This window comes from Rhincodon typus, chromosome 27, assembly GCF_021869965.1.
Source record: "Rhincodon typus isolate 14 chromosome 27, sRhiTyp1.1, whole genome shotgun sequence".
NCBI classification, from domain to species: Eukaryota; Metazoa; Chordata; class Chondrichthyes; order Orectolobiformes; family Rhincodontidae; genus Rhincodon; species Rhincodon typus.
This window is the reverse complement of record NC_063358.1, coordinates 27,503,179-27,515,556: the sequence shown is the minus strand read 5'-3', so window position 1 is coordinate 27,515,556 and position 12,378 is coordinate 27,503,179. Positions and strand designations below refer to the sequence as shown.

The window sequence follows — 12,378 nt, the reverse complement described above, 5'->3', positions numbered from 1 at the left end:
TTATAGAGAACGCTAAAATTATCAAGAGTTAGGACACAAATGGATAGTAACATTGGGAATCATGAGTCCCCTTCCTACCCGCACCTCTGCCAACCCAATCCCCCAGCTGAGGAGGAGGGGCATTACATGAGTAAAAATAAGACACCCAACATAAACAAACTGGAAGCATGTAAAATTTCAATATAAGTGGGTGGGTTTGAAACCACTTGAGCAAATTGCTCTGGAAAGACGACTCTGTAATTAGTGTACTTATGTAAGTTCTCTTTTCATCAGATTTTCAGGACCACTTGAATTTTAACAGTTGAGGACTGGATTTGCTGCATTGACCAAGAACCCGGACAGAAGGGGAAAAGGCAGTGCCTATCTGCAGCAGCTAAGTAAGTTTAACAGCATTACCGATGGTCTAGGAATGCTTTCCCTGGTCCCAGAATCCAACTTGCTGCTTTGATCTGTTTGCCACTCTCTGCAATCAGACAACTCTCTCAATGTAATTACTCCTATTTGATCATTCCCTCCCTCCTCAATGTTGTGCTCTGAATTGCATCAGAGTGTGAGGCATTTCATCACTTACTGCCAAGGACATGCAATGAAATTGAGGCTTAGAACAAGAAGCAGCATTCACTAAAATCAAGGAATTAATGATGGTAATGCTAGAGCTAAAATATTGTAACAAAGATGATGAGTTCACCTTGTGAATGCAAATGTAATGACATTATATTCAGATTGAGAAAGAATGCTTTTGCATAGTCTTTGCTTAAGAATATTTTGATTAGTTCTTAATAGTAAGAGAAAAAGTAACAATGGAGACCAGCCACAAGTCACTTCAAAGCATTTTACTCAAGCAGCTGTTATCCACTCCTTAGAGCCTTTAAAAATGTTACTCCTTTTTCAGGGATATCATCTGGGTGTGACAGACAAATAAAGGAAACAGATGTATATGGCTAACATGCTGTTGAGAGCAGCACTCCCTGTGAAGAAACTTAAGGATAAATTGTTTGAAATCTTCCGGACCCACATGAAAAAAAAGACTAAATTTTACCAAAATGTTTGGACAGTTTCGTGGAAGGTGTCTGTCTGTGAGCTCTAATGGGTTTTCTCATGTTATCCTCTGCAACTCACTTCTTGAAACTATATACCACACATCTCTGGCAAGCTGCTCATGCTCAGCATTGAAGAAATATTCTCTACTTGTGGAATGAACTTCCTGAGGTTGTGGTGGATGCAGGTATAGTAACAATGTTTAAAAGACATTTGGATAAATACATGAATAAGAAAGGTTTGTAGGGATATGGGCCAAGCGCAGGCAAGTGGGGCTAGTTAAGTTTGGGATTGTGGTCAGCATGGACTGGTTAGACTAAAACATCTGTTTCTGTGCTAAATGGCGCTATGTCTCTATAGCCGAGACCTCCCAGGATTAGCGCTGGAATTGCTTTTAAAACTGTGTAAAGTTTTCTTATTAAAGCTGTGTACCCGGTTATGTACTGCCAGTATGGAGCTGCCTTTCTTTGCCATGTAGAATTTCCCTAGAGATGGCTGAGAAAGGGAAGTTAGCTCCTTGCTTTGGTGATAGAGACCTGAAAGTCCTGGAGGTAGGATGGTGCAGAGAAAGGATGACCTCTTTTCTTCAAGACTGCGAGAGGAGAGCTCAGCACCAGACCCTGCCAACCAGTCTGATATTGCCAATCAGGTCTGTGCAGTGTCCATAGTCTGGAGAAATGCTCAGCAATGCCACAAGAAGTGTAATGGTGTTCTGCATTCCATGTGCTAATACCTTTAATCTATTTCCTCACACTCACTCTACCTTTACTGTCCACCCACCAAGACTCATGGTGTACCCATTTCACTATTGAATGCAATATCTTTCTTCTCCCACTCCAATCCCCCAGACTACAAATCCTGCATGGCCTCTGTGCCTCTTACTCATTTCACCACCGTTTCCCCACCTAACAGCTTCATGCCAGCCAGTTTCATCTCAGTCAATACCTCCCTTGGTCACATTCCAGGAGAAAATAGCTGACAATAAGGCAGAGAGAGCCATGACAAGTGGTCCAATATTCATGTCATCACCTCCATGAAAAGATCTTTACCTTAGTGGAAGAGGATAGAGACCAGATTATGATGCTGGGACCCTCATGTCATGTAAGAATCATTGCCAAGTGCTGTGTTTAGGATAGATATGTAACGCTGTACACAGTATACTGGCTTGTCATAGACATGTAACCTCTGCTGAGGCAGTCATCCTCTTACAGCCAGTTCGTAAAGACATCGTACACACAAGGCTATCATCATGTGAGCTGGAATCAATCATAAATGATCCTCGGCTATCACCTTCTACTGCTGCCTTTCCTGCCTGAAGGCTAACCTGCTTCCCATTCTGGCCAGTTGCCCCACCACCAGCCCCTGCCCCCACCCTCCCTCCTGGTCAATACTGGAATCACACTACTTCCAGTGAAAGAGGGGTCTTGAATAAGAAGAACTTGTTGTAAGTCTAAATACAAGAGATTTAGATGAGATAACAGGAGAAAACTTTTTACACGAAAGGTTAGAAGACTATGAAGTGCACTATCGGAACTGTATCAGGGACCATAGCTGATTGAAGAAAGGGAAAAGGGGTCAGAGGGAGCACATGTGATTAAGGGTAGTTGTAAGAACCACAGAGATTGTTTGGATCAAACAATCTGTTTCCACGTGGTGATTCCTGAGCAATTAAGTCTAACTACATTTATGAAAGAATGTTACCTTGCCATGAACAACCACACAAAATCTGCTTGGCAACTTGAGAAACTAGCTCATATTTCAGCACAAAACCACAATTGACATCATGCTCCTGTGAATTCACAAACCCACTTGAACCACAGGGAACTGTGCTCCCCCCTCTAGAGAAATGATCTAAGAATGTTTGGAAATTGTTATTAAATGATCTCATCAGGATTGTTAACATTGTTTTTACCTTTGCCCAATTGCCAGTTTCTCATGTCTCCCATAAATCGTGAATGACACAAAGAAAAGGAGTTACAATGATCTAGCAACATTCCCAACCTCAAAAGAAACAGCATCAATTGCTTTATACCAATGAAGTATTCTCAAGTCGAGTCATTGTCATCATGATTGTGGCTGCCCAAATTGCAATAGGAGAAATGCCCAGGTCACCTGTGTTGGATGCTGCTTGCGAGATAATGTTGGTGAGGAAACTGGACCAACACGTCTGGTCTTCTTGGAAAAATTGCCATAGGATCTTTTGCAGTCTGCCTGAAAGGTCCGATGATTGAATGGCTCATCTGAAAGATAGCATTTCTGGCAGTGTAGCATTTGCACTACCATTGTACTGAAGCGTTAGCCCAAATTTATGGACAAGTATCTGCATTGGACTTGAACCCACAACCTCCTGAGATGTTTCAAGATGGTTTCCACACCATTAATATCCAACGAGTGAATATTATGATCACCAGCAATGGACAACTTTCAGGTAATTACTGTGTTTCTTTGTGAGAATTGTCAAGCAGCTCACTGTCATCCTTTAAACCTGCACATGTGAGAAACTTGACTGAATGATAATAAAGACTATATAATGCACACATGGCTTTTCAGGGAGATTACAGGGGCAGACTATGGCTTTGCAACTTCAGCAGAACTTCCAAATTGATTCACGGAGAGAAAATAAATTTGATTATTAAATAAAAGGCATATTTAGCACATCTCATGTTTGAACAACATAAGGAATCCATTATTAGTCCACATGTGAAAACGTTCTGGCTGATAATTTGGTGAATTTAGCTCAACCAGAATTAACCAACTATAAAAATGACTTCAGAAATTACTCTTTACAGTGAAATTGTTTGGTTTTTAATTAGGGAGTGCTTTTGCTATATTTAAGGGGAGTTAAGTGCCAGCAATTATACTTCTCAGAAACATCACAACTTTAACAAAATCTGTAAATACTTATTTAATGTGCCCCTTTGTACTCCACCATTTGCTTTGTGGCTTTCAAGATACACATTACACATTGTATAATAAAGACTCAGGCAATAGCTTGTGAAGCAAGATATGGTCGGCAGCAATTAGACAATAAATGGTTGTGTGCTAGAGGGCAGATTCATTATCAGGGCATTCAGGCAATTATGTGAAATGGACAAGCATCCAACTGTGATATTAAAACCTTGAAAACATAGTCACAATGATTTAGAAAAGAAACTGCACCAAGATCTGCCACTGTTCTGCTCTCACCAATTTCTATATTTTAATAAATTTTAGGTTGTAATAAGTCTACCAAACTTTTTGTTATCTATGCAAGAGTTTACAGGATAGGGTGATTTAGCTGCCTTTGAAGACAAGTGCCTCATTCAATCCTGTGACTTGCCTATCCTGCTCCTACACATTGCAATTCTATTGATAAGTGATTGTTTCTCTTGTCACCGGCTTTTCCAGGTCACACCTTCAATTTTAAACCATTTAGAGAAAAATGGGAGAAGCTGCTTTGGGCTATTTTTGGTGCTTGACTAGAGTCCTCATTCTAGTTCATAAATACTGCACATAGATCAACACCTACTACATCAACAGAAGTGCTCAAGAAACTCAGTAGATCTGGCAGAATCTGTGCAGAGACAACTAGCGTATCAAACCCAAATTGACACTTCATCATCTCTAGATGATATAAATTTAACATGTACAACCCACGTCCTGGAGGATTGACATAATTTTGCAGAATTTTCATTCATTCTGCTGTAACCTTTAAGAACTTCACTCTTATTTAAAGGAAATTAAATGAGAGCTTTTGGATACATGTTGATTTTTAATTCTAAATATAACTGGCATTACTTCCTAAGGAGTGATTACACACTGCCCTGAATTGTGACAAACTGTTCTTCTATCCAAAAAAGCCAAAGAACGCCAACATCCACTGGTCATCTACAATACCAAAGTAGTTGATTAAAACTATGCCTTGTGGTCAGTGCATCGGTATCCCTTTAAGAGACATGGTCATGATATCATCACAGTATCAGATCATGTGACCTGAGTGTATAAAAGGTCCCAAATACCATCTTAATTCGGCCACTTGAGGCAAGACACACTGATGAAACCAAACTGCTATTTGTAACCAAATAGCCTAATATTAGCTCAAACACCTCAGTGTCTTTGAATCTGATTTTGTGTATCATAATGTGCTGCAATAAATGTTTTGTTAGTTTCTTCAATACCATTTTATCTGCATCTGGTTCTCATGTTATGGAAGATAACATAAGTCTTGCTGCATTAGGTACAAATACACTGCTGGAGGCAAAAAATTACATCATGGATAGCAACAGTGGCTGCTTACAAAGAAGATTTTAAAGTCTTAGTGGCAGATATTTTGAAAATCTAATTGAAGGTCAATTTGATAATAGCCCTAAAAAATCAAAGAATTCAGACAATCAGTATTATCAATTTCTCTAAGTGCAGAAGACAGAGCTAGCATTTTTTCTGATTGAAGTCTAAGTTCTTTCAAGCTTGAATAAACTTCTAATAGAGAAGCTGCAAATAAAAGCAAGGTTGACAGTTTCAGTGCTGCACTGAGGCAGTGAATACTGTCTCTCTAGATCATTGTTGTTCATTTTTTTAAAGAATCTGTGTATCTGCAGTCCAAAATTGAAAACAAAAGCAGTTTGATGCTCCTCACAGCACAGCTGTAATGTTTTCTTGAAAGAGAATACAGTTATTAGGAACATTTTAAGGTAGTTTTCCACAAAAATGAACATTACCTGTCTGCAAAGGTCAGTTAGTTTGGCCACTTTGCCAATCCAATTTGCTGCAAAACCAGAGGGAAGAACCCATGCTGAGATCATTCCTTCTATGGCATGAACCACTAGTGGCTGAAACCTGAAAGTATACACCTGCAATTGAACTGCAAGGCTGTACTTCTCCAAACAACTTTCACAAAGGAGTCACGGCCAAGGTGGCAACAGACTTCTTCAATGTGCACAAGGAAAGTACATCCTTGAGATTGGTCACTTCTCTGAATTTCCCGTCGTTCGATAACTTAGCGACGGAATGTTGTTTGCAAACCTAATGTTTCAACATAAGTGAGCTGTAAAAGCATTCGGCTAGATTCTTCAATATCCTGTTACCTATGTCTAGTCCTTATGTTATGGGAGACAATGTAACCAATGCATACCAGGCACGGATGCCCCGCTGGAGGCAAAGTGCATATCAGCTTGAATTCCCTGTTGCGCTCCCACTACAATGCCGGTCAGCTTTACCATATCTGTGACTTTCTACAATTGCATTTATACCATGGTGGATAGCCCTAGCTTAAAGTTGATGGACGTGCTCAGAAGTTTTTGTTGTTGATTTCATCAACCTTTTTGCATCAGATTCCCTCACCCCCACTAGTCTATTAGGAAATATACCTGAGACCCAGGCATGGTTCTCAGTTACTGTGCTAAGATAACTGATTACAAGGATAGCAGTTGGAGAAATATATTTGGTCCTAAATATCTAGGATTACCAGTCTACTCCTGATAACTATGTGATTTTTTTTAGCATGCAAATATGTATTAGGTCAAGGCCAGTTCAATGGTGATAACCACTGCGGCTAAATAGCATGTTGACACTTAAAGTGATAGAAAGGCTTATATTTATATAATTCTTTCACAATCTTTGAGACATCTCCAGAGCTCTTTTGAATCAGCAATGTGCTTTTTAAAGTGTGTATAGTCACCATTGTTACTTTCCCATGGAACCATAACATTTATTTTGCACATAGCAAGCTCCCACAAGCTGGCAACATAATAATCTGGTTTGAGACGTTGATTGAGGGATTAATATTGGCCATAACAACAAGGGTCTATAGCCTAGTCATCTTTGAAATCATGTTTTGGGATCCTTCAGAGCAGGTGGGCTCTTATTAATGTCTCATATGAGAGGCAGCATCTTTGGCAATGCAATTTTTCCTCAGCTCTGCATTGTCAATGATGATTGGCCATTTAGATAAGATACACATTACAGCAAGATCTTCACCAGGAATTAGAGAAACAATTTGAGAGGAGACATTTGTGAAAGATAATAACAGAATTGGTGATAATTCCAGAAAATTACACCAATTCTCCAGAATAATCCATGATCATGTTTATAGATGCTGATCTGTGAGAAGCATTCAAGAGGCAGGCAGATGACCTCAATCAACTGCAAACTTAGTATGAAGTAGCTTCCTCCAGCTTTTTCTCTAAAGTGACTAAAATTGAAAGTAAACCAGGTAACTAGAGAAGCAATCACTTATCAACAGGATTTCATGGCTAAGGAACTAGAGAGAAGGGTCACTGGGCTGAATGAGGCACTTCAAAGGCAGCTGAATGATATTGCTTGTGTGTATTACAAAGAGCTGGGTGGACTTTCATTCTTTGAAAGAGAACACCTCACAGTTTAGCAGGGTGCTTTTTGCTGTGAAAATAAGCAATGTATGGGCAGTCACTGAAGGGAGAGCTTATGTAAAAACAAAGTGCCAGAGGAACTCAGCGGGTCTGCAGCATCTGTGGAAAATAAAACAGAGTTAATTTTTTGATTTTTAAACGTCTCTTCTCCTTCAGAGTCAATTGCACTACTATTTCCACCACACCATTTCCCCCTGCCCAGCACCTACCGTTGCTATCCATTAGCCATACCAGCACAAATCCAAACAGAAAGGATTATTTCTTCAAATTTTATCATTTATTGCTTATGCTTAGGTCTTATTCTCCAAATATCATTTTTTAGAGTCTGGAAGCAAAGAATGGTAGTGCTACTGCCCAACCTTGGAAAAATAAATCTGTTCTTTTAATATTCAAGTCAAAGTACAGCAGCATTGCTCCTGAAATGTTTATAAAAGCTATTCAATCATTTCATTCAGGCAGCAAGTTAATATTTGACAATACAGTTCATTGAAAAGTCCCAGATCTAATCAGTAAACACATACTGTATTTTTATAATTCATGACACATCATAATATGATACTGGATTTGATGACAGAGGGGACCTCATATTTTACTTGTTCTGACAGAGAAGGCTGATATCAGACTTGCTCAAACAACTGAACCGCTGTCTGTCCTGCTCCTGCCATCAAGTTACAAAATGAACAAACTCACTTTACTAAAGCAACAATGACTACATTTGGAAAAAAAAAATCCCATGCAAAGAAACTCTTTAAGACGATATTAAACTGAATCATTTAACCTAAAGAAGATTTACAGACAGCTGTTGCTCCCAATTTAAAGTGGCATTATCACCCTTGTATGATGCCTTGTTTAGAATGAGAGAAGGCATTTAATCCCCCATATTTTTATATATACATAAAATATATTTTTTTTAATATAATTTATTTTAGGTTTGGGTTTTGAATTTTTAGCCAATAACATATAGTTTTCTGTGTGTCTGAAGTTAATAATTAACTTGTAAGTATTTCTGTAGCCATGGTAATTCCTTTTAAAACAGTTTGTGAGTGCTACTTTAGTAGCCTAATAGGTTCTTGTTTACTTTAGGATTTTATAACCTAGCAAGATAGACAATCATGTCTCAAGATTTTTGTTAGGTGTTTCTGGACTGGAAGATTTTTTTATTAAGGAAAGCTTAGGAGAAACACCCATATTAGAGAAAGAGAGAATTTTGTTTCAGTTTTACTTTGAGCGGGCTATGAAGTGCTTGCGTGGATTTGCATGTATAGAGCAGTACTCCTGAGAAAGGAAGAATATCATAAAACTTGATTATCCTAGACTAAGGAGTTAGTGATAGTCCCAAACCAGACATAAAGGAATAAAACCCGAAGAATCTATTTGAAGTTGAGAATGTTTAAGCTCCAGGAAGAAGCAATCACTGCCTCCAATCCAGCTGTTAAAGTCACATTTACCTTAAACCTACTGAGTAGTTTTTGTTAAAAAACAAAGGATTCTGGTGTGAGTACTGTGCAAGGTTGCTGTTGGGTACTATACAGGTACTTTTTTAAACTCGTAAAGGAAGGAATGGGATTATAGTTTTACCGTGTGTTTAAAACTCTTTGAATTTGTATTATTGCTTTATTCCAGTTCATCTTCATTTATTTTGCTTAAGAAACTTCTGTTTTACTGTTAAAGCAACAATGCATGCTTTTTTTTTTCTCAATCAGAGACTATCTCATTAAAACAAACACAAAACAAACTATAGTCCTTCAAGCCATATTTCAGTCTGGGATTTGACTTTCCCAGTAATAACATCAGCTGGAGTCATAACAAAGTCCTAGCTGAAGCCCAAGGCCCCTTATAGCTAATAAAGTGATCTTCAGTCACTTTGTACTGTTGGAAACATTTCAACTTGTCTATGCACAGCAAGCTCCTATAAATAACAAGAAAATAAATAACTAGATTTTTGCCATTAGGTATTGGATAAGGGATAGGTATCAATGTGAAGACTGAGAGAACTACCCTGCTGTTCTAGTGTCATGGAACCTTTCACATCCACCTGAGGGGACAGACAAGATCATCATTTACCATCTCATTAATGAGGCACCAAGCATAGACTATATTAGAGGCTCAAATCTCTGGAGTGGGACTTGAACCCATCACTTTCTGAAACAGAACTGAGAGCGCAACCACCCAGTTAAATCTGACAATTAAAGAAGAGGGGAACATTGATTTGAAAACGTGAGATTGATCTCATATAAAGTGCTTTTAAAGGAGTTTTAGCAAAAGCAAAATCAGATTCATGAAGATGGTGTAAAAAGATGGTGCAACAGCCTCAGGAATCTCCTTTCAAGAGAAACTTTACAAGGAAAACAGAAAAATCAGCACAAAGTTTTTAAATTTGTGCAATATAAAAATTGGGAGCAAAGAAGTAGCTGAACTTTATCAGCAACAGTTGCCAGGTGTTCTTCTAGGCAACAGGAAGTAGCAAATTGTTGTGTAGTGACGAGAGCAGATGATCACATGTTCTCTTTTGGCTGTTGTTGGTGGTGTATTTCTCAATTCTTAGATTTAAAAAAAATTGTGAGTTCAAAGAATCCAATCAGTTATAAGCAACAGGTTTTACTGAGTAAATATTTATTACAAGCAATAGATTCAGCCATTTTTCTGAACTGTCAAGAATGTTCTTGTGTACTACACTCAGGTGACTGAGAATTAACAGACTTTTCTGATCATAAAAATATACCAGCAATGGGAAGTGAGGCCTCCTCTAGTATCCTACAGACATTATACCACTTCCATGTGATCTGATATTGTAATGACCTAACTCCTTAGGCACATACTCATTTGTATTTTTAAAGGGAAGGTGCAGTTAACCCCTCACTCCATTGCTCAATTCAAGTTCACTCTTCCCACAGACTGGCTACTTCATTGACTATTTACACAACCTGCAAACTCCATCCTTCACCCTTTTGGAAATGCTTTAGAATCCTGGAGAAACCTTGAATCTGCACATCGTTCTTTTTAACAGTGTGGCAGAGTCGCTTCCTGACTGACAACTGTCTACTTTAAAGAGTAGTTGAGAGCTATGCAGGCTCCCTGGCTGTGCAGTGAATACAGATAACCTACAGCGTTTCAACAGTATCTTTGTGTCTTAGCATTGCTTGAAGCTGACTTTTGACTTTTGGGCCTTGCAGTTGGACGAAGATGAAGATGTTCGGGTCAGCTTACAAAGCTACTCAAGGCTGCCTGACAAAACAGTGACTCCAGCCTCTGTGTCTGATTTAAAATGTGTGCTGTACTCACTGATAGCACTGTTAATATTCCAATAGTGACAATCCTGGTCTGTGACATCCCCAACAAAAAAAAATTGTTGTGCAGCTTTGCCTTCAAAGTTGGTGAAAAAGTTGGCATTTTACTGAATATGGATTTCTGTAATAATAAGGGACTGCAGTTACTGGAACTATGGTTTTCTATAGTGTGGGTGGGACCTTCTTCCCACAACTCAACCTTCTTCAGACCATCTCAGGGAGTTTGCAAAAAGCCTTCTCCACATGTTTTCCATGTTGCTCATGTGATGTGCATTGGGTTCTGCACCCATTGTGGCAACCCAGGCCTGGTTCAGCCCTGTAACGTCCAAAAGGTTTTTGTGTGCATTCAGGCAGAATTCACTACTCATTCCAGTTAAAATCTGTCTCCTGTATTGCTGTCTGTGTGGGTTTGGTTTAGAATCCTTGTCCCAGTCCACTCTATTGGTCTGCACTCCCCTTCAGGATTCTCTCTCTCTTCCACAATCAGATTTGCTGGCTGGGTCTCATCCTTCACCCCTTAAACAGTACTGTCTTGAGCTTCACTTCAGTCCGGTGAGACTATCACTGTTGATACCATATAGTAAGATCAAGTGGTTCAGCATAAACAGGTTTTATTAAACACAGCTATATGGCAGGATCATAAGAAAGGACATCGCTGGAACCTGACAGACTTAGGTCTCAGCTCCATGTGATCTGATGTTACTATAATGTAGTCCCTTAAGCACAGGCTCAGTTGCCAGAATTAGACTGAAGGTATTATTGACCCTTTACTCCACAGTGCAGCATTTCACCAATTTAAGCCAACTTAAGGGCTGCACCCTGCTGTGGTTATCAGCCTAAGGATTGGTGCAAGGCTGGTCAGACTGGGCACATGAAAACCCAGGCAGGGTTACTTGCAGGCTCCTGAATGGGCTGGGGCTCCTATTTCAAATGTACTCAGTAATTGGGGGACACAACCCCAGGACTGGTTCTTGCTGACAAAATCCTTTCTGACAGCACCCACCTTCACCTTGATATCCAATTCTTCCACCTCACCCCGCCCCCCACCATCATATTCACTCCTCATGTAGGATCCGGTGATGGGTGGGCCTCAGATAGATGTCTACTGGCAGATATCACTACCAGCCGGGAATCACTATCATTCAATTGGATAGCCAGGATTCAATTGGCCACCAGTGTTGGAGCATTTCATTTCCACTGCTAAGGTCCTTGGTTCTATCAACAAACCCACTGCTGTCCTCTGAAGTGCCTAAGTGGAGCAAAATGCAAGGAGCCTTCCTGGAAAGAGGTGAGATGAGATGTTCACCAGCTCTTTAGCTAGAGACCAAGATCCAAAAAAATTTCACCCAGTGATTTTGAAACACAAGATAGACAAAACATTGAAGCAGTATAGTGATAGTAGGAACTGCAGATGCTGGACAATCCGAGACAACAAGGTGCAGGGCTGGATGAACACAGCAGGCCAAGCAGCATCATAGGAGCAGAGAGGCTGACGTTTCGGGCCTAGACCCTTCATCAGAAAAGGGGGAGGGGAAGGGGGTTCCGAAATAAATAGGGAGAGAGTGGGAGGCGGATAGAAGAGGGATAGAGGAGAGGATAGGTGGAGAGGAAACAAACAGGTCGAAGAGGCGGGGATGGAGCCAGTAAAGGTGAGTGTAGGTAGGGAGTTAGGAAGGGGATAGGTCAGT

At 39.8% G+C, this 12,378-nt stretch overlaps 1 long non-coding RNA gene across 1 annotated transcript; it reads left to right on the top strand.

Annotated features, from left to right (window-relative positions):
- The first annotated feature begins 287 nt into the window (after positions 1-287).
- Positions 288-3,646, top strand: LOC125486274. Its single transcript, XR_007264944.1, has 3 exons — positions 288-377; positions 893-1,225; positions 2,968-3,646. It is a non-coding gene; the product is annotated as an uncharacterized LOC125486274 (long non-coding RNA).
- The last annotated feature ends 8,732 nt before the right edge of the window (positions 3,647-12,378 follow it).